This window comes from Oncorhynchus mykiss, chromosome 1, assembly GCF_013265735.2.
Source record: "Oncorhynchus mykiss isolate Arlee chromosome 1, USDA_OmykA_1.1, whole genome shotgun sequence".
In the NCBI taxonomy this organism is placed as follows: Eukaryota; Metazoa; Chordata; class Actinopteri; order Salmoniformes; family Salmonidae; genus Oncorhynchus; species Oncorhynchus mykiss.
In genome coordinates, this window is record NC_048565.1 from 48750571 (window position 1) to 48774697 (window position 24127).

At 41.7% G+C, this 24127-nt stretch overlaps 1 pseudogene; it reads left to right on the top strand.

Annotated features, from left to right (window-relative positions):
- Positions 1–8468: 8468 nt before the first annotated feature.
- Positions 8469–24127, top strand: part of LOC110532376 — a 39466-nt pseudogene continuing 23807 nt past the window's right edge.

A 24127-nucleotide genomic window follows, 5' to 3' on the forward strand; every position in this document is an offset into this window, starting at 1 on the left:
GCACATTTTAGAGTGGCCTTTTATTGTCCCCCGCACAAGATGTACCTGTGTAATGATCATGCTGTTTAATCAGCTTCTTGATATGCCACTCCTGTCAGGTGGATGAATTATCTTAGCATAGGGGAAATGCTCACTAACAGGTATGCAAACATACAGTGCCTTGCGAAAGTATTCGGCCCCCTTGAACTTTGCGACCTTTTGCCACATTTCAGGCTTCAAACATAAAGATATAAAACTGTATTTTTTTGTGAAGAATCAACAACAAGTGGGACACAATCATGAAGTGGAACGATATTTATTGGATATTTCAAACTTTTTTAACAAATCAAAAACTGAAAAATTGGGCGTGCAAAATTATTCAGCCCCCTTAAGTTAATACTTTGTAGCGCCACCTTTTGCTGCGATTACAGCTGTAAGTCGCTTGGGGTATGTCTCTATCAGTTTTACACATCGAGAGACTGAATTTTTTTCCCATTCCTCCTTGCAAAACAGCTCGAGCTCAGTGAGGTTGGATGGAGAGCATTTGTGAACAGCAGTTTTCAGTTCTTTCCACAGATTCTCGATTGGATTCAGGTCTGGACTTTGACTTGGCCATTCTAACACCTGGATATGTTTATTTTTGAACCATTCCATTGTGGATTTTGCTTTATGTTTTGGATCATTGTCTTGTTGGAAGACAAATCTCCGTCCCAGTCTCAGGTCTTTTGCAGACTCCATCAGGTTTTCTTCCAGAATGGTCCTGTATTTGGCTCCATCCATCTTCCCATCAATTTTAACCATCTTCCCTGTCCCTGCTGAAGAAAAGCAGGCCCAAACCATGATGCTGCCACCACCATGTTTGACAGTGGGGATGGTGTGTTCAGCTGTGTTGCTTTTACGCCAAACATAACGTTTTGCATTGTTGCCAAAAAGTTCAATTTTGGTTTCATCTGACCAGAGCACCTTCTTCCACATGTTTGGTGTGTCTCCCAGGTGGCTCGTGGCAAACTTTAAACGACACTTTTTATGGATATCTTTAAGAAATGGCTTTCTTCTTGCCACTCTTCCATAAAGGCCAGATTTGTGCAATATACGACTGATTGTTGTCCGATGGACAGAGTCTCCCACCTCAGCTGTAGATCTCTGCAGTTCATCCAGAGTGATCATGGGTCTCTTGGCTGCATCTCTGATCAGTCTTCTCCTTGTATGAGCTGAAAGTTTAGAGGGACGGCCAGGTCTTGGTAGATTTGCAGTGGTCTGATACTCCTTCCATTTCAATATTATCGCTTGCACAGTGCTCCTTGGGATGTTTAAAGCTTGGGAAATATTTTTGTATCCAAATCCGGCTTTAAACTTCTTCACAACAGTATCTCGGATCTGCCTGGTGTGTTCCTTGTTCTTCATGATGCTCTCTGCGCTTTTAACGGACCCCTGAGACTATCACAGTGCAGGTGCATTTATACGGAGACTTGATTACACACAGGTGGATTGTATTTATAATCATTCGTCATTTAGGTCAACATTGGATCATTCAGAGATCCTCACTGAACTTCTGGAGAGAGTTTGCTGCACTGAAAGTAAAGGGGCTGAATAATTTTGCACGCCCAATTTTTCAGTTTTTGATTTGTTAAAAAAGTTTGAAATATTCAATAAATGTTGTTCCACTTCATGATTGTGTCCCACTTGTTGTTGATTCTTCACAAAAAAAATACAGTTTTATATCTTTATGTTTGAAGCCTGAAATGTGGCAAAAGGTCGCAAAGTTCAAGGGGGCCGAATACTTTCGCAAGGCACTGTATGTGTGCACACAATTTGAGAGAAATAAGCTTTTTGTGTGTATGGAAAGTGTCTGGGATCTTTTATATCAGCTCATGAAACCTGGGACCAACACTTTACTTGTTGCGTTTGCATTTTTGTTCAGTTTAAAAATGAGATGATTTTTTTTTTAAATTCAACAAGTTACACTACACAAAAAGGGACTCGTTTTGTGGAATGACCCTTTTACACTTCGAAATAGCAAGAGAAACGTCATAGTGTGAGATACATTCAATGGCTTTACAATCAAATAGAGTAAATAATACACAACCGGTCCTGGCATTCATCATTGCGTGCAACTGGCATTCATCATCATGCACACCTGGACTCCATCACTTCACTGATTACCTCCCCTATATCTGTCACCTCCTGAGGTCCATTCCCCAGGCAGAATTGATGATGTGCTTCATGTCTATACGCTACTTGTGTTTGTTATATTGTTCCGTGGACCATGTTCCGTTTACTATTAAACTCAGCACCTGCACTTGCTTTCCGACTCCCAGCATATACGTTGCAGCACCACCAAGGCGAGGCAGAAGCGCGTATAGACTGGAGCAACCCACTGAATGATTTCCATATGTTCAAAGAAAATGTAGCTGACATTTTACTTGATTGAGCCAAGGCTTTCATCTGACTCTTAGGGGGAAGGCCCAGCTCTCCTTCCCAACAAGTATTGATCCCCTTGAGGGTTTTGGCATCTGGACCCTTCCGTCGAGAAGCAGGAGATATGTGTGCTGTAAGTGACTGTATGCGGAATAGTCCACAAGTCTGAAATGCAATATGTGAAGCGAAAGACAAATACATCAAGTTCCCCTGATGCTGCTGCCCAAGTCAACAACAAAGTAGAGTTTTATGAATGTGGGAACTTCCCTGGAGTCATTGGGCTATATAGATATACAGTGGGGCAAAAAAGTATTTAGTCAGCCATCAAGTTCTCCCACTTAAAAAGATGAGAGGCCTGTAATTTTCATCATAGGTACACTTCAACTATGACAGACAAAATGAGAAAAAATAATCCAGAAAATCACATTGTAGGATTTTGAATGAATTTAATTGCAAATTATGGTGGAAAATAAGTCACCTACAAACAAGCAAGATTTCTGGCTCTCACAGACCTGTACCTTCTTCTTTAAGAGGCCCCTCTGTCCTCTACTCGTTACCTGTATTAATGGCACCTGTTTGAACTTGTTATCAGTATAAAAGACACCTGTCCACAACCTCAAACAGTCACACTCCAAACTCCACTATGGCCAAGACCAAAGAGCTGTCAAAGGACACCAGAAACAAAATTGTAGACTTGCACCAGGCTGGGAAGACTGCATCTGCAATAGGTAAGCAGCTTGGTTTGAATAAACTAACTGTGGGAGCAATTATTAGGAAATGGAAGACATACAAGACCACTGATAATCTCCCTCGATCTGGGGCTCCACGCAAGATCTCACCCCGTGGGGTCAAAATGATTACAGGAACGGTAAGCAAAAATCCCAGAACCACACGGGGGGACCTAGTGAATGACCTGTAGAGAGCTGGGACCAAAGTAACAAAGCCTACCATCAGTAACACACTACGCCGCCAGGGACTCAAATCCTGCAGTGCCAGACGTGTCCCCCTGCTTAAGCCAGTACATGTCCAGGCCCGTCTGAAGTTTGCTAGAGAGCATTTGGATGATCCAGAAGAAGATTGGGAGAATGTCATATGGTCAGATGAAACCAAAATATAACTTTTTGGTAAAAACTCAACTCGTCGTGTTTGGAGGACAAAGAATGCTGAGTTGCATCCAAAGAACACCGTACCTACTGTGAAGCATGGGGGTGGAAACATCATGCTTTGGGGCTGTTTTTCTGCAAAGGGACTAGAACGACTGATCCGTGTAAAGGAAAGAATGAATGGGGCCATGTATCGTGAGATTTTGAGTGAAAACCTCCTTCCATCAGCAAGGGCATTGAAGATGAAACGTGGCTGGGTCTTTCAGCATGACAATGATCCCAAACACACCGCCCGGGCAACGAAGGAGTGGCTTCGTAAGAAGCATTTCAAGGTCCTGGAGTGGCCTAGCCAGTCTCCAGATCTCAACCCCATAGAAAATCTATGGGAGTTGGGAGTTGAAAGGGAGGGAGTTGAAAGTCCGTGTTGCCCAGCAACAGCCCCAAAACATCACTGCTCTAGAGGAGATCTGCATGGAGGAATGGGCCAAAATACCAGCAACAGTGTTTGAAAACCTTGTGAAGACTTACAGAAAACGTTTGACCTCTGTCATTGCCAACAAAGGGTATATAACAAAGTATTGAGATAAACTTTTTACCAAATACTTTTTTTCCACCATAATTTGCAAATAAATTCATAAAAAATCCTACAATGTGATTTTCTGGATTTTTTTTCTCATTTTGTCTGTCATAGTTGAAGTGTACCTATGATGAAAATTACAGGCCTCTTATCTTTTTAAGTGGGAGAACTTGCACAATTGGTGGCTGACTAAATACTTTTTTGCCCCACTGTATTCCCATCAAATGTCCCTCTACAGGAATCTCTACAGGAGTACAGGAATCTTACAAACTGGTTCTCCAAAAACGTACAAAGTATAACGTATACTCCCAATTTGCAGTTCTCCAACATTGTTGCACGTTGGAAAGGTGCAACTCATGACTCAAGGATTTTCCAAAACTCCTCTTTGTATGCTCAGCTTAAAGGAGGACAAGATAGTGGAGCCATGCTTGGCGACAGTGGGTATTGCACAGACCAACTTCTCGTTCACCCCCCATCTTCATGCAATAGGACCTGAGCAACAACAGTATAACCGAGCTCATATCCGTGCCAGAGGTGTATTGGAGCGCATGTTTGGTGTATGGAAGAGTCTTTTCCAGTGCGCTTTCAACCAAAAAGATGCATTGTCATAATTGCAACCCCAGTGCTTCACAATTACCTCAGATAGCATGGCTGCCCAGGTCCTTGCATTGGAGGTGAGGATGATCCAGATGTTCCCATGGTTGAGGCAGACAATGACAGAAATGGACAAGCCTGCAGAGGTGCTTTTGCTGTGCAGCACTCCTCACAACAGATAGCTCAAGTGATTGTAGCAAAAAAAAAATATTCACAGATGGTAATATCTGGATCCTGAACTGGTGCTGGTTGGAGAAGAACATTGCTACTTCACATTTCCCTCCTATTTCATAGCCAACTCAACATGAAGGATGTGCATCTTCATATCATGCTCTTCTTTTAAATACATTAGTTTGGGCTCATTAAATTCCATGGCCAGTTTCTCATGCACGCTCAGCCTCTGTCTTTATCCTCCGGCCCGGTTCAGTGACACAATCTTCCTTCCTGGCTGCTGCAGATGAAGCGTGCTGACCTTCATCCTGTTAAGACAAGTTCCCTCCAAGCTATGGTGATCATCTGCCTCTAGAAAATGGTTACGTTGCTGCATTAGAGGACATTATTTCTTTAAGAGTTGAGTTCATTACATGATTTTTATTATGGGAGTGCAAGAGATGACTGACAACATTACATATTCCCTGCAGTCCGGGGATGGCACAGGTTTTTATGAATGTGTCCTACCAAATGAGGATTGGAACGGTCCCCCATCTGAACTGTCTAAATGGGCATCATAGGGGATACCTTCCAGGGGTTACTGTCTATCAATAATTCTGGTCAACAAGTCCCCTAGCTCATCTGTCTTTGGTATTACCAGTCTTGAAATGCTCTCTACAAGCAACAGCATTTGTCTTCTTTAAGTAGATTTTTGTTTTTCCACAAGACCTTAGAAAGACAAGACAATATAGAAATTATATTAGTAATTATACATGATATTGTTTGTTACATTTATTTCACACAAATACATTTAGGCCCCACTGTTGTGTTACACAACAAAACTAACATTTCAAAGTGACTAGAGAAATGTATACTGTAGCTAAGAATGTTGTGTAGTAAGCTGTTAGTAGCCCATGTGCCTCACCCTAATAATTTGGTATTTTCCCCCTCATAACTTAGCCTACTGTTCTGACTTGGTGGTGCACATGTAGCCTATAGCCTGTTTTAGAGAAAGGAAATCATAGAATACTGTTAGAGCTTTCATTAACAGTTTACAGTATATGCCCTATTTGTTTATCCTGTGGTTCTGACTTGGTGTACAGGGAGAATACTGTAATAATAGTTATATGTACTACATCCGTCCTAGCTCACTCAATAATGTCCTCATTACAGATGGCCTCTTATACGCTCGTCGTCCGCTTATCTCAATTGTCAGTAGAAACCACATTTGTTGAAGAAAGTCAGCCAGCCATAGCAGCTATGTTTTTTAACAGGCAGTGAATTAGGCAAAATTAACTGTTTTTCTGCCAAACAAGGCTCCGCTGATAGCCAGGTGTAGCAGTGGTAAGGATTCACCCCATGGTGAAAGAAGAAAGCTCTGCTGTTGGGACAGTTTTATGTAGGCCCTAACAGTTTGTGGGCATTGCTTGTCACCGTTATAGTTCAATTAATGTATTGCTTAGTGTTGTGTAGTCGCTTTGCTGGAATGCATCCCCCCAAAAATATTTGAGTTTGTACCACCAAGATTTACATGCTAAAATCACCACGGGCTAGGATGGAGGGATTATTAGTGCTGAATCTAGATTCCCTTTACCAATGAAACCTGTTCAAAAATATCTGATATTTAAATTGAATTACTCACAGTTTAACACTTTACACTCAAATAGGACTATCTATTTGAGATACAATCAAATCCATTCTGTAACGATGTACGCTGAGAGTCGGGAAGCAAGTTCAGGGAGTGAATACATTTAATTAATAAATGAACAAAACAAGAAACACAAATAGTGCACCGACATGAAACACCAACAATGACGACTGGGGAAGAAACCAAAGGGAGTGACATTTAAAGGGCAGGTAATCAAGGAGGTGATGGAGTCCAGGTGAGTGTCATAATGCGGGTAACGCTGGTGAAAGGTGTGTGCCCTGACGAGCAGCCTGGTGACCTTTTATTGTTTTTAACATTTGACCTTTATTTAGCTAGGTAGGCTAGTTGAGAACAAGTTCTCAATTGCAACTGCGACCTGGCCAAGATAAAGCATAGCAATTCGACACATACAACAACACAGAGTTACACATGGAATAAACAAAACATACAGTCAATAATACAGTAGAAAAAAGAAAGCAAAAAAAGTATATATACAGTGAGTGCAAATGAGGTAAGATGAGGGAGATAAGGCAATAAATAGGCCATGGTGGCAAAATAATTACAATATAGCAATTAAACACTGGAATGGTAGATGTGCAGAAGATGAATGTGCAAGTAGATATACTGGGGTGCAAAGGAGCAAGATAAATAAATAAATACAGTATGGGGATGAGGTAGATAGATGGGCTGTTTAAAGATGGGCTATGTACAGGTGCAGTGATCTGTGAGCTGCTCTGACAGCTGGTGCTTAAAGCTAGTGAGGGAGATGTGGGTCTCCAACTTCAGTGATTTTTGCAGTTCGTTCCAGTCATTGGCAGCAGAGAACTAGAAGGAAAGGCGACCAAAGGGGGAATTGGTTTTGGGGGGGTGAGATATACCTGCTGGAGCACGGGCTACGAGTGGGTGCTGCTATGGTGACCAGTGAGCTGAGATAAGGCGGGGCTTTACCTAGCAGAGACTTGTAGGTAACCTGTAGCCAGTGGGTTTGGCAACGAGTATGAAGCGAGGGCCAACCCAGGTTGCAGGTCGCAGTGGTACAGGTCGCAGTGGTGGGTAGTGTATGGGGCTTTGGTGACAAAACGGATGGCACTGTGATAGACTGCATCCAATTTGTTGAGTAGAGTGTTGGAGGCTATTTTATAGATGACATGGTCAGTTTAGGATGGTCAGTTTTACGAGGGTATGTTTGGCAGCATGAGTGAAGGATACTTTGTTGCGATATAGGAAGCCAATTCTAGATTTAATTTTGGATCGGAGATGCTTAATGTGAGTCTGGAAGGAGAGTTTACAGTCTAACCAGACACCTAGGTATTTGTAGTTGTCCATGTATTCTAAGTCAGAACCGTCCAGAGTAGTGATGCTGGACGGACTGGCAGGTGCGGGCAGTGATTGATTGAATAGCAGGCATTTAGTTTTGCTTGCATTTAAGAGCAGTTGGAGGCCACGGAAGGAGAGTTGGATGGCATTGAAGCTCGTGTGGAGGTTAGTTAACACAGTGCCCAAAGAGGGGCCAGAAGTATACAGAATGGTGTCGTCTGCGTCGATGTGGATCAGAGAATCACCAGCAGCAAGAGCGACATCATTGATGTATACAGAGAAGTGAGTCGGCCTCGAGAATTGAACCCTGTGGCACCCTCTGTCATGACTTCCGCTGAAGTCGGTCCTTCTTCTTGTTCGGGCGGCGTTCGGAGGTCGAAGTCACCGGCCTTCTAGCCATCGCCGATCCACTTTTCATTTTCCATTTGTTTTGTTTTAGTCTTACACACCTGGTTTCAATTCCCCAATTACTTGTTCATTATTTAACCCTCTGTTCCCCCATGTGTGTTTGTGAGTAATTGTTTGTATGTATACGGTCCGTTATTGTGGGCTTGTGTTATTGTATTTAGTCTGTTTTGAGTAAATTGAGTAAATTACATTTATTATCTGCTGTCCTGCGCCTGACTCCTCTACACACTACTGATTACACCCCATAGAGACTGCCAACTGGTCTGGGTGGAGTATGCCCGGAACACCCTTCCCTGTTCGGCCACAGGACTCTCCATTTGAGTGTTCTTTGGGGTATCAACCTCCACTCTTCCCGGAACAAGAGGAAGAGGTCAGAGTACCCTCGGCCCAGATGTTTGTCCGCCGCTGTCAATGTACCTGGAGAAGAGCTCGGGCGGTACTTCTCAAAACCAACTCTAGGTACCGTCGACAAGAGGACCGTCGCCGGACTCCAGCTCCCCGCTACCGCATTGGGCAGAGGGTATGGCTTTCCACTCGGTCCTATTCCCATCTCTAGAGTCCTTAGTTCCACTGCTGTCCGTCTTGTGTTACCTCGTACCCACCCTACTTTCCATGTGTCCAGAATTAAGCCTGTGTCCTTTGTCTTCTGTTCCAGGCCCATCCCTCCCCCCAGGTAATCGATGGCCAGCCAGCGTATATGGTGAGACGCCTCCTGAGGGTTTGACCACAGGGCAGGGGTTTCCAGTACCTGGATGACTGGGAGGGTTTTTGCCCGAAGGAGAGGTGCTGGGTTCCTGCTAAAGACATCTTGGACCCGGCTCTCATCGCCGATGTGTCACGCCCTGATCTGTTTCACCTGTCCCTGTGATGGTCTCCATCCCCTCCAGGTGTCACTCATTTTCCCCAGTGTATTTATCCCTGTGTTCCCTGTCTCTCTGTGCCAGTTCGTCTTGTATGTTTTGTTTAGTCAAGTCAACCAGCGTGTTTTTCCCCGTACTACTTTTCTATTCTCTTTTGCTAGTCTTCTCGGTTTTGACCACTGCCTGCTGACTTTGGACTAGTTTCCCGCCTGCACTGACCTTGAATCTGCCTGCCCTTCGATACCTATTGGACTGAACTGGTTTTGACCCTTTGCCTGTGCACGACCACTCTCTTGCCTACCCCTTTTTGGATTGATAAACATTGTAAGACTCCAACCATCGGCCTCCTGTGTCTGCATCTGGGTCTCACCTTGTGCCTTGATAGAGCCATCAACACCGGAGATGTCCAGCTGGAAAATGGCAGGTTTTGATAATGAACTACTGTAAATTCTACATCAGGGTTCCCCAATAGGTATGTGATTTTATTTGGCGCCCAAAATCAGCTCAAAGTGATTTAATTGAGGAAATCTGTTCCCAAGTATCCCTACAAATAAATAGAGGCATATGTGATCAGTGGTGTAGTGGAGGGTATACGCTGCACCACCGATGATATCATGATTAGTTGCATCAATTCAATGGCCATTTGTTTTGCAATCTCCATCTCATGTGCGCTACAGAAACACTGCTGACCATACAACAGTGCTAGGTGCCTGCCAAGTTGATTTAAAGGCTAACCACACACAAAAAAAATCTAAATGTATTTGATTTTTCCCAGACCTCAAAAGTGGGTATCTGGTGTGGTTTAAGCATTGTTGTAGACTTTGAGAGCGAAATTCTGAGTCAGTTGACGATTTCATTTATCTATTTCAATAGTAGGCCTACTATTAGCTTACTTGCACAGTACAGCTTGCAGTACAACTTGGGCTGGCCTGACTGAAAGACCAATATGGGATTTATAATTTTAGGTCATTCAGAGTGTGTTACTGTTTACACCATTTGGAAAAGTTTTGGCAAAATGTGAGTATACCCACTTCTCCAGGCACCACTGCAACACTTTACTACCGTATGTGATCGTAGCCCAATGTAATCAAGGTTTGAAATTATTCCGTTTTTGTCAAATACTATATCTGTTTGGGAATCTTGCGGTCAATTTGCAGTGTACAAATGATTTATAACTATGTTCCGACCCCCCGACCATCGTTCAAGGGGGAAAAAAATAAATTCGCTCCACGGCTGAACTTAATTGGGGAACCCTGATATTTCCATATGACTTTGTAAGATCTGTTGGAAATGTTGAATTTAAAGCACCAGTTAAACTGAATCTTAGGGATGGAGGAACAAATCGATACAGTTACATATTGCAATATTATTTTGGACTAGATTATACTGAACAAAAATATAAATCGCAACATTCAACAATTTCAAAGATTTGACTGAGTTACAGTTCATATAAGGAAATCGGTCAATTGAAATAAATTCATTAGGCCCTAATCTATGGATTTCACATGACTGGGAATACCAATATGCATCTGTTAGTCACAGATACCATAAAAAAAAGGTAGGAGCGTGGATCAGAAAAGCAGTTAGCATCTGGTGTGACCACCATTTTCCTCATGCAGCGTGACACATCTCCTTCGCATGCAGTTAATCAGGCTGTTGATTGTGACCTGTGGAATGTTGTCCCACTCCTCTTTAATGGCTGTACAAATTTGTTGGATATTGGTGGGAACTGTAACACGCTGTCGTACACGTCGATCCAGAGCATCCCAAACATGCACAATGGGTGACATGTCTGGTGAGTATACCGCCCATGGTAGAACTGGGACATTTTCAGCTTACAGGAATTGTGTACAGATCCTTGTGACATTGGGGCGTGCAATATCATGCTGTAACATCGGGTGATGGCGGCAGATGGTAAGACAATGGGCCTCAGAATCTCATCACGGTATCTCTTTGCATTCAAATTGCTATCGATAAAATGCAATTGTGTTCATTGTCCGTAGGTTACGCCTGCCCATACCATAACCAAACCGCCACCATGGGCCACTCTGTTCACAATGTTGACATCAGCAAACTGCTCAATGTCATACACGTGGCCTGTGGTTGTGAGGCCAGTTAGACATACTGCCAGATTGTTTAATATGACATTGGAGATGGCTTATGTAGAAAAATGAACATAAAATTATTTGGCAACAGCTCTGGTGGACATTCCAGCAGTCAGCATGCCAATTGCACGTTCCCTCAAAGGTTGAGACATCTGTGGCATTGTGTTGTGTGACAAAACTGCACATTTTAGAGTGGCCATTTATTGTCCCCAGCACAAGGTGCACCTGTATAATGATCATGCTGTTTCATCAACTTCATGATATGCCAAACCTGTCAGGTGGATTGATTATCTTGACAAATGAGAAATGCTCAATAACAGGGACGTAAACAAAGTTGTGCACAAATTGAGAGAAATAAGATCTTTCTGCGTATGGAATACTTCTTAGCTCTTTTATTTCAGCTCATGAAACATGGGACCAACCACTTTACATGTTGCATTTATATTTTTGTTCAGTGTATATCGATACTTTGAGTCCAAGTATCGAATTGTAAAAATGTTTTTGCTAGGTAGAGCTAGTTGGCGCTTGTCGGCTGTATCTGAGCCAAAACTACAGTATTTTTCATCCTATAGCTTGCTCTTCATTTTCTTTTATAATAGTGAGCCAACATGTTTTCAGCACTTTTTTCCCATGACTGATCAAAACAAATGTTCTAATGCTCTCTCGTCTCTCTGCAGCATACATATATTGAGTAATATGTTCGGAGCATGAAATTGCAATTATATTGCAGTATTGAATCTTAAAACACATCAAATCGCGACAATCGCAATACATATCGTATCAGCACCTCAGTATCGTGATAATATCGTATGGTGAGGTCCCTGGCAAATCCCAGCTCTATTGAGTCTGCCTTAACTGAAAATTGTAACCTTTTGTTTCTGCCCTCTTGTTCAGGCAATGTTTGGTACATGACAGTGTTTTCAACCTTGCTGTTTGGGGTCTTCTTTGAACCCAGTTAAATAACTAAGTGCTGTAACTCTGTTTGGCCTGGTTTCACCTTTCTAATTCCTGTGTCAGGCCTGGATGTCGAGGCCTGGATGTCAAGGCCAAGCTGGGCTTTGAGTGGACACCGCTGATGTGTGCCGTGCACGTGGCTCACTATGACATCGCCAAGTTGCTGCTGGACATAGGAGCCAGCTCTAACTTCGGCAGAGACTAAACCAACGCGTCATAAGAGCCAGCGCTAACTTCAGCAGAGACAAGACCAACGCGTCATATTAGCCAGCGCTAACTTCAGCAGAGACAAGACCAACGCGTCATATTAGCCAGCGCTAACTTCAGCAGAGACAAGACCAACTCGTCATATTAGCCAGCGCTAACTTCAGCAGAGACAAGACCAACTTGTCATATTATGTAGGCTACAGCTTGTATTCAATACCATGCTCCCATCAGCACTCTGTTGACTACATCCTGGTGCGTATTAGGTGTGAAATAATTTTGCATTGTAGTTGAACAAAAGTAGTGCAAGTTAATAGGCGTAAACGTTAAATCATTCCACCAGGCCAATATGTTTTTCAGATGTCATGGTTTTTCAGGGTTTCACAGACAGTGGTGTGACAGAATTTGACCAATTTCTGGTAGACACTTTCATATCTTCCAGCTTCTGCAAGACTGCTTGTAGAAGAGACTATCTGCTCTATAGAGACACCAATTAAAAGAGAGAACACGGCTGCTGGCACGGGCTCAAATGACCTTCCTGTTAGAAGTAGGACAGATAGCGGGATATTGCAACAACACAGCAATGATGGACATGGAAAGGAAGGAAGGAATCCTGTGATATAAAATGACCCAAGCTGTGCATGTCCAGACTTAATCCTCCCGTCTTCCGACAGGCCACTTCTGCTTTCCATGAAAAAACTGTATCGCACTTGAATCACACACATGCACACACAGTTAATTACCCCACCTCTCGCACCTTCTCTCAATTTCCACACGTGCCCCGGCCAAAGACTGGGGAGCCAATTAGAAGCCTTGGCACTAGCTTCATCTGCCTTTACTTGAAGTCTATGACGTTAAAGAGGAACCTTCGAAAAACATGCTGCTAATCCGCCGGTGTGTTTTCAGTTTACAGCTCAGACCAGATCATTCCAGCCTCTCTCACTCTGGTGGAGAAATTGAATGCATCTTTCGGGGTATCGTTGTATCAGGGATCTAGGAAAGGGAGACAAGAGTGTCAAAGTCATGGATAGACAGAGGAGAGTGTTACCCCGGTTGGGTGTCACAGTCTGTGCTTGCGTTTGTGCATTACTCCAGTCAGCACATATGGGATGGATGGTTGTGTGTACATTAGTGATGGGCGGGTCAGCCGTTTGTTCACCCGCACCGAATTGCTAATAACTAGGGGTGTAAAGGTTCCCCAAATCCATGGTTCGGTGCGTATTGCAGTATTGGGTTCACGGTTCAGTGGAAAAATGAAATGTACTTCAATGTTCACCATTCAATGTTCCTTGCATTGTCCGTTGTGACCGGATTGTTGTGTTGGGTTTCCACTCTGATGCTGCGTTTGTAACCATATGGAATGTGCGAGTTTACCAGTTGTGAAGTCGTAAATACCAGTTGGTATGCGTTCATGTGATTGTTTTTATTTTCCACTGACCTGCAAAATAAAGTACTGGTTTATATCCTTATTTTCTGTTCCTTTTGAAAGCTCTGAAATATATATATTTTTACATTACCTCGACATTAAACTACTTCACCAGTACGGATAGAGCAGCTCACTATGGCGCGGGTAAGCTTTATAGTTGTTTACATATGCGATGGACAGACAAGTACAGGCCGCAACTAACATTTTGCTGGTGGGGAGAGTGCGAGAGGGGGTGGAGGAAGGTTGTGCTTGAAGTGCTGGGCATCTTGTTATGACTAGCTTCGACACAACCAAGAGAGTTTTGCTATGCATTATCTGAATTGGGCCCACAGAGTTATACTTACTGAGGAGCAGCTTCTATGGAGGAACTTTTAATGTCTTGAGCTTCTGAGACGTTGCTTAACGTTGGACCAGACCTAGCTAACAAGTTTTGTGTGTGCAGAGCAGGACCAGGATTAAAAACACATCTTACCTTTTTGTAGTTAATAAATTCAATGTTAAATATAATAACTATAATATCTGTAACTAGCATTGAAAAAATATAAACATAGCCTACCTATTGCTCTTGTAATTTCTTTGGCCTGGTCAGAATCAGCTACCAAGTGCTGCTTGACTGCAGATTGCAGACATTGTGTTGTTGTTTCTTTGCATTTCTGCTCGCTCCGGTATACTGGGCTGATGTCTGTGTAAATGTGTCAATATGTTTGAGGTGTTGGCAGCTGCATAGGCTGTTCTCGTTGAGCGTGGCGACATTAGGGCTGTCCCCGATCCCAAAAAATCTTGGTTGACCGAAAGTCGTCTGTTCTTTCAACCAATCGATTGGTCTACATAGAAAATGTATATTTTTCCATATACACTACCGTTCAAAAGTTTGGGAGTAGTACACAGCGTTGTACCAGATTTTCCGTTTCTTGCCAATTTCTCGCATGGAATAAATAGTCTTAATTTCTCAGAACAAGAATAGACTGACGAGTCTCAAAAGAAAGTTATTTGTTTCTAGCAATTTTGAGCCTGTAATCGAACCCACAAATGCTGACGCTCCAGATACTCAACTAGTCTTAAGAAGGCCAGTTGTATTGGTTCTTTAAATCAGGACAACAGTTTTCAGCTGTGCTAAATAATTGCAAAAGGGTTTTCTAATGATCAATTAGCCTTTCAAAATGATAAACTTGGATTAGCTAAGACAACGTGCCATTGGAACACAGGAGTGATGGTTGCTGATAAGGGGCCTCTGTATGCCCATGTAGATATTCCAACAATGTCTACACTGTATTTCTGATAAATGTTATGTTATTTTAATGGACAAAAAAATGTGCTTTTCTTTCAAAAACAAGGACATTTCTAAGTGTCCTCAAACTTTTGAACTGTAGTATATTTGACCTGTTTCAGGAAGCTAGCCATATGTGGCACTTAATTACTTCACAGGAGAGGCATTTTATATATTTTTTTTATCAACATTTGTTATTTTGGTAGAAATGCCTTCTAGAACGTTAACTTTCATATGCCTTAATAACAAACTTGCATTCCATCTGTAAATACGAATATTTGTTTTTAATTACAAGTTTAGTTGGTTTAGCCAAGGAAAAAGGCAGGAACCTTATCGCTAGCAATGATTGGCTGAGAATGGTTGGGCTGGACATGCTGGGAGATGAGTTTGGATTGGTCTGCCATGTAGCATGCTCCTGTATAACATGAGTTGCTCAGTATGAGTTGATAATCTTTTGTACTGTGGCGTTTTTGAAAGATATAACGTTTTCAATCGAGAACTACAAAAGTTGCTACTTTTCTCAACAACATTGATGCCCTGAATTTAGCAGGCGCTATCGACAGATCAGTTGAAAAAAGTTGTGATTGGCTACTTTCTCCACACGCCATGGTCAGTGTGAATGGGAGTGACTTGACTCAAAGTTGGCCAAACAAGATGTAGCTACAAACAAAACAGAGTTAAATGGTTCAAGTCTGCTGTGAGGCGTTCATCCATGTATACTGGTCTAGCAATATTTTCAGATATATGTTTGATATATGATATTATATGTTCATTTTGTCAGAAAGTAATTTTCATTGCAAGATGAAATGTGTACTGTTAGTTAGCTAGCGAACTTTAGCTTACTGGCTTGCTAGCTAATGTTACGTGTATGACCTGTGTAGTAATATTATTCTAATTAGAACTCATTTGCATTGCTAGTTATAGCCTGATTTTGGCTAGCTAACATTGAACCTAGTTGGTTAGCTTTAGCTACCTGCAGATTCATACTACAGGTATGACAATGCTTGTATTGGTGGTAGTAGTATGAGTTGTGATTATGCCGGTTAATTGTTTAGCTAGTTATCTAGATACCCAGCTACATGTCTAATCAAGACTCCACTTGGCCAGATGATTGCATAACCCATCAAGTTAGCCAGGTGTGTCTAGGGGGGTGATTACGGCCATCTAATGTATTTCATGAACATGTATACATGTCTAGAGAAGTGACCCATCCACGTAGCTAGATGTGGCAAGGGGGGTGGTTACAGCATTTCTTTCACATGACCCATCAATTTAGACAAGTGTGTCTGGGTAAGCATCATCTAATAATTATATCTGCACATGTTCTGTTTTTGATATTGTTTATGCAAGTAACCATTTCATAGTGCCATTTACACCTTCTGTCTCCTGTGCATGTGACAAATAAACTTGTGTGTTTACCAGAGACGGTAATGAACAGCATGACCTGCACCAAAGTCAGATTAGGATATAACCTAAGGACTAGATAGTGTATTTTTACTTGGATTTTTTCCCTTATTGTAGGCTACTACTTGAAATATTTGGTTGTTTACTACACTACTCTGTTTAGCACATGGCCTCATGTGAATCCTTACAGAGATGTGTGGGGCTAAGGCTTAAGAGGGTGTGAATGATGCTGAATGGCTGTAGACATAGAAGAGCTCTCCAGTGGGTGTACCAAAACATCGAAGGGCCTTTTTTTTTATACAGGTAACGAGTTCAAACAGGTGCAGCTAATACAGGCAATGAGTGGAGAACAGGAGGGATTCTTAAAGAAAAACTAACAGGTTTGTGAGAGCCGGAATTCTTACTGGTTGGTAGGTGATCAAATACTTATGTCATGCAATAAAATGCTAATTAATTACTTAAAAATCATACAAATGTGATTTTCTGGGTTTTTGTTGTAGATTCTGTCTCTCACAGTTGAAGTGTACCTATGATCAAAATGACAGACCTCTACATGCTTTGTAAATAGGAAAACCTGCAAAATCGGCAGTGTATCAAATACTTGTTCTCCCCACTGTAGACACACCCTATGTGTTTTAATAAAAATCAACTATATGTATTGAGCTTGTCTGATGCTTCAAGCAAACGGTTTGATTAAATAAAGACACAGATTACTCAAGAGGGAGCCCGAGATCAAGATAACAGGAAGAAAAAACCTTAACCTGACCGGACCATCCTCCTCTCATTCTGGCTGGCTTTTGCTGATTTTGCCATTACTCCCATGAAGTTGCCTGTAACAGGCTCCACGAGGACGCGGCAACCTTTCTCATGTGGAATGCCAATTTATCTTACCATTTCCACCCATCCGCGTGCCAGTTATGGTTTTCATATGCACAGTTTCATTTCAATTTATAATAACATCCTTGTATCTCAAAATCAGTGTCATGTGATTAATCAAAATTCTATCCAAATCTAAATTAAAATGATACAAACGAGAAAGACACAACGAACTTGAAACATTGTATCAACAATCAAGTTGGGTCTGGTCATTGTATAAAATATGCTGGGCCCTCAGAGTTGCCAATGTCAGTGAGATCGGGACAAACACAGCTGTAGGCTATCTGAGCAAGAGATAAAAGGTAATCGGATAGGCCTATTTTATGACGTTTCCACTGGATCAGAGCATTATATTTATAGAAAGCTGGAAAGATTTAATTAACTATTGTCATTCTCAATGGATGCAAAAACAGACTTTGTTTGCTTGCTGTCTGAGATTTAAGAAAACATTACTTCAAGAAGCTCCACAGCTCATGAGTGGTGGTGTTTTAAGCCAATCAGAAATACTATCAAATCCCCAAATGGGCACATTTATATGCCTACATTTGTGCGCAGGCCAGGTAGCCTATAGGCCTACTTCTATGCATAATCAGATGCTTGTCCTTGCTCAACATTGACAGGAGCACTCCAAACAAAAGACACTTACTAAATTGACTAAACTCGTAAATGGAAGGAAATAAAGCAAAACCTGTTTCTCACAGGCATAGGTTGTTCACTCTGCAAACAACGTGTCCACTCCGACAATGAGAACAGTAAAAGAATAGAATAATAATAATAATAATAATAATAATAATAATAATAATAATATATTGAATGCATTAACAGAAAATACCATAATCAAACAAAGGTTGTAGATTAGAAATTAATGGTAAATGTACAACCATACAGTACCAGTCAAAAGTTTGGACACCTACTCATTGAAAGGTTTTTCTTTATTTTTACTATTTTCTACATTGCAGAATAATAGGGAAGACATCAAAACTATGAAATAACATATATGGAATCATGTAGTAACCAAAATTGTGTTAAACAAATCAAAATATATTTTAGATTTTTCAAAGTTTGCCTTGATGACAGCTTTGCACACTCTTGGCAGTCACCTGGAATGCTTTTCCAACAGTCTTGAAGGACTTCCCACATGCTGAGCACTTGTTGGCTGCTTTTCCTTCATTCTGCGGTCCAACTCATCCCAAACCATCTCAATTGGGTTGAGTTGGGTGATTGTGGAGGCCAGGTCATCTGATACAGCACTCCATCACTCTCCTTCTTGGTCAAATAGCCCTTACAGAGCTTGGAGATGTGTTGAGTCATTGTCCTGTTGAAAAACAAATTATAGTCCCACCAGATGGAATGGTGTAATGCTGCAGAATGCTGTGGTAGCCATGCTGGTTAAGTGTGCCTTGAATTCTAAATAAATCACTGACAGTGTCACCACCAAAGCACCCCCACACCATCCCACCTCCTCCTCCATGCTTCACGGTGGGAACCACACATGCGGAGATCATCCGTTCACCTACATTGCGTCTCACAACGTTACGGCGGTTGGAACCAATAATCTCAAATTTGGACTCATCAGACCAAATGACAGATTCCACCGGTCTAATGTCCATTGCTCGTGTTTCGTGGCCCAAGCAAGTCTCTTCTTATTATTGGTGTCCTTTAGTAGTAGTTTATTTGCAGCAATTCGACCATGAAGGCCTGATTCACGCAGTCTCCTCTGAACAGTTGATGTTGAGATGTGTCTGTTAATTGAACTATGTGAAGCATTTATTTGGGCAGCAATTTCTGAGGCTGGTAACTGTAATTAACTTATCCTCTGCAGCAGAGGAAACTCTGGGTCTTCCTTTCCTGTGGCGATCCTCATGAGAGCCAGTTTCATCATAGCGCTTGATGGTTCTTGTGACTGCACTTGAAGAAACTTTCAAAGTTCTTGAAATTTTCCAGGTTGACTGACCTTCATGTCTTAAAGTAATGATGGACTGTCATTTCTCTTTGCTTATTAGCGCTGTTCTTGCCATAAGATAGCCCTATTTGGTAAAATACCAAGTCTATCTTCTGTATGCCACCCCTACCTTGTCACAACACAACTGATTGGCTCAAACGCATTAAGAAGGAAATAAATTCCACAGATTAATTTAAGACATCTGTTAATTGAAATGCATTCCAGTTGACTACCTCGTGAAGCTAGTTGAGAGAATGCCAAGAGAGTGCAAAGCTGTCATCAAGGCAAATGGTGGCTACTTTTTATAATCTCAAATATAAAATGTATTTTGATTTGGTTAACAATGTTTTGGTTACTACATGATTCCATATGTGTTATTTTATAGTTTTGATGTCTTCACTATTATTATACAATGTAGAAAATAGTAAAAAAATTAAGAAAAACCCTTGAATGAGTAGGTGTCCAAACTTTTGACAGGTACTGTATATATGAAAGTATGGGAACACCCCTTCAAATGTGGATTTGGCTATTGCAGCCAAACCCGATAAATGTACCGTTACACCCCTACTAATAACCGATCCGCAACCGCCCGACAATAAGTGATAAACTAAAAATCTGAGGCCCGCACCCAACCCTAATCCGCATATATTGAAAATGCGCTTTAGGCCTACAGTCAGAGATGACGGAATAATTTTTTGACAGTCCTTTTTAGATTGGCCTGTTTCCGCTTATTATTTCCAACATTTTGGTAGTCTGTTAGTCAACTTGTCTATAATTAGATACATGCAGCTTATCTTCTGTCATTAGCCTAATTGTTGCCCTAAAATACTAAATAAACCCTTGCTCACCAGAATAATGCCATAAATCAATAGAATAATTGTTTGAATCTGATTGACATCAGTAATGTTTGTTTTCTCTTTCATCTCTGCTTCTCTCAGCACAGTGGATGTTTCAGGACCGGGGAGAAAATGCAATTTAAAAATATTCCATGCAACATTTCCAAATGAGTTTCAGCAGTTTTAAGGAAATTAAAAGCTGTTAAAACAACCCAACATGTTTCTAATAAGATTTCAGTTTGGCTTGGATGTCTATTTTATGTGGTTGAAATACTATCAGCTTTCATGATGCTGTTAAAGACGGCACATTTACAGACATTCCCTAACCACTCATTCACTCTCTCAAGATGCTCAAAGAAAGAAATATTTCTCCACTCGTGTTCCTGAATCCAAATGTACATTTGGTGTATAATTTTACTGCAAGTAATGCTTAATTCTATAGGAGTTAATATTATATTAAGCTATGTCTGAGGTTTTAGACCTACAGTCAGTGTCCAGATTTCAGTTAGGCTACTATTCCATTTACCCAACTGAACACTACAGTTCCCTTGAGGTGCCATTTTGAATTCCCCTTCTCGTGACTGTCGAATTTGTATAGCACCTCACAATCATCACACATACAGTGGCTTGTGAAAATATTCACCACCCTTGGCATTTTTCCTATTTTGTTGCCTTATAACCTGGAATTAAAATATATTTTGGGGGTTTCTATCATTTGATTTACACAACATGCGTACCACTTTGAAGATATTTTTGTGTGTGTGTGAAGCACACAAGAAATAAGACAAAAAAAACAGAACTTGAGCATGCATAATTATTCACCCCCCCCCCCCCCCCCAAGTCAATACTTTGTAGAGCCACCTTTTGCAGCAATTACAGCTGCAAGTCTCTTGGGGTATGTCTCTATAAGCTTGGCACATCTCGCCACTGGGATTTTGCCCATTCTTGAAGGCAAAACTGCTCCAGCTCATTCAATTTGGATAGGTTCCGCTGGTGTACAGCAATCTTTAAGTCATACCACAGATTCTCAATTGGATTGAGGTCTGGGCTTTGACTAGGCCATTCCAAACCATTTAAATGTTTCCCCCTAAACCATTCAAGCGTTGCTTTAGCAGTATGCTTCGGGTCATTGTCCTGCTAGAAGGTGAACCTCCGTCCCAGTCTCAAATCTCTGGAAGACTGAAACAGGTTTCCCTCAAGAATTTCCCTGTATTTATCGCCATCCATCATTCCTTCAATTCTGACCAGTTTCCCAGTCCCTGCCGATGGAAAAACATCCCCACAGCATGATGCTGGGATGGTGTTCTCAGGGTGATGAGAGGTGTTGGGTTTGTGCCAGACATGGCGTTTTCCTTGATGGCCAACAAGCTCAATGTTTTGTCTCATCTGACCAGAGTACCTTCTTCCATATGTTTCGGGAGTCTCCCACATGCCTTTTGGCGAACACCAAATGTGTTTGCTTATTTCTTTCTTGAAGCAATGTTTTTTTTTTCTGGCCACTCTCCGTAAAGCCCAGCTCTGTGGAGTGTATGGCTTAAAGTGGTCTTATGGACAGATTCTCCAATATCCGCTGTGGAGCTTTCCAGCTCCTTCAGGGTTATCTTTGGTCTCTTTGTTGCCTCTCTGGTTAATGCCCTCCTTGCCTGGTCCATGAGTTTTGGTGGGCAGCTCTCTTGGCAGGTTTGTTGTGGTGCCATATTCTTTCCATTTTTTAATAATGGATTTAATGGATATTTTTTTATAACCCAACCCTGATCTGTACATCTCCACAACTTTGTCCCTGACCTGTTTGGAGAGCTCCTTGGTGTTCATTGTGCCGCTTGCTTGGTGGTGCCCCTTGCTTAGTGGTGTTGCAGACTCATCTGCCTATCAGAACATGTGTTTAAATACTGAGATCATGTGACAGATCATGTGGCACCTAGATTGCACACAGGTGGACTTTATTTAACTAATTATGGTACTTCTGATGGTAATTGGTTGCACCAGATATTATTTAGGGGCTTCATAGCAAAGGGGGTGAAAATACATATGCACGCACCGCTTTTTCATTTTTAATTATACTTTTTTTTTGGAAACAAGCTATTTTTTCATTTCACTTCAACAATTTACTATTTTGTGTATGTCCATTTACATGAAATCAATTTAAATTACAGGCTGTAATGCAACAAAATAGGAAAAACTCCAAGGGGGGGTGAATACTTTTGCAAGGCACTGTAACATATCCTGCAATGCTATGATCCTCATTTATCACTTCACCAAACTTTTCCCAAATATTAGACTACTGTTCTGGCCCTCCCTTCTACTTATTTGCAACTCTCCATTTCGAAGCTTTTCTCTTCACGACATTGTGCTTTTTGCCTCAGTGGATCGAACAAAATCAACGTAGCCTATAGATATGAATTACACACGCATTGATTTTTAATGCATAATTTTCTCTTTCCACACAATATTTAATTACCTTAAACCTACCCCGCGGATATACAGTGCATTCAGAAAGTTTTCAGACCCCTTCACTTTTTCCACATTGTTAGATTACAGCCTTACTCTAAAACGTATTAAATTGTTTTTTCCTCATCACACATACACACACACACACACACACACACACACAATGACAAAGCAAAAACAGGTTTTTATAAACATTTGCAAATGTATTAAAAATACAAAACTGAAATATCAAATGACATTAGTATTGACTCTTGACTCAGTACTTTGTTGAAACACATTTAGCAGCGATTACAGCCTCAAGTCTTCGTGGGTATGATGCTACAAGCTTGACATACCTGTATTTGGGGAGTTTCTCGCATTCTTCTCTGCAGATCCTGTCAAGTTCTGTCAGGTTGGATGAGGGGTGTTGCTGCACAGCTATTTTCAGGTCTCTCCAGAGATGTTCAAATCGGGTTCAAGTCCGGGATCTGGCTGGGTCACTCAAGAACATTCAGAGACTTGTCCCGAAGCCACTCCTATGTTGTCTTGGCTGTATGCTTAGGGTTGTTGTCCTGTTGGAAGGTGAACCTTCGCCCCAGTCTGAGGTCCCGAGTGCTCGAGCAGGTTTTAATCAAGGACCTCTGTGCTTTGCTCTTTTAATCTTTCCCCCAATCCTGACTAGTCTCCCAGTCCCTGCCGCTGAAAAACATCCCCACAGCACGATGCTGCGACCACCAGTCTTCATTGTACGGATGGTATTGGCCAGGTGCTGAGCGGTGCCTGGTTTCCTCCAGACGTGACATTTGGCATTTAGGCCAAAGAGTTCAATCTTGGTGTTATCAGAACAGAGAATCTCGTTTCTAATGGTCTGCGAGTCATTTATGTGCCTTTAGGCAAATTCCGTCTGGCCACTCTACCATAAAGACCTGATTGGTGGAGTGCTGCAGAGATGGTTGTCCTTCTGGAAGGTTCTCCCATCGCCACAGAGGAACTCTGGAGCTCTCTCCCTAATTAAGGCCCTTGTCCCCAGAAAGAGTCTTAGTGGTTCCAAACTTCTTCCATTTAAGAATGATGGAGGCCACTGTGTTCTTGGAGACCTTCAATGCTGCAGACGTTTTTTGGTACCCTTCCCCAGATCTGTGCCTCAACACAATCCTGTCTCTGAGCTCTACGAACAGTTCCTTCGACCTCATGGCTTGGTTTTTTGAAGTTGTAGAAACATGTCAAGGATGATCAATGGAAACAGGATGCACCTGAGCTCAATTTCAAGTCTCATAGCAAAGGATCTGAATACTTACGTAAATAAGGTATCTGTTAAAAAAAATATATAAATTAGCAACATTTTCTGGAAACATGTTTTTTTATTTTGTATTATGGGGTATTGTGTGTAGATTGATTAGGGACATTTAAAAAAATATATATTTTAGAATATGGCTGTTATGTAACAACATTTGGAAAAGGTGAAGGGGTCTGAATACTTTCCGAATGCACTATAACCAAGGGTTATGAGTCAACCCGTGCATCACTAGTGTTGGTGTGTGTTTCTATGTCTGTGTGTGTGTACACACTGCGGCGGCGACTGGTGCTGGAGGCTTTGAAAGGAAACAATTAAATGGGAGAGTGGTGGTCACT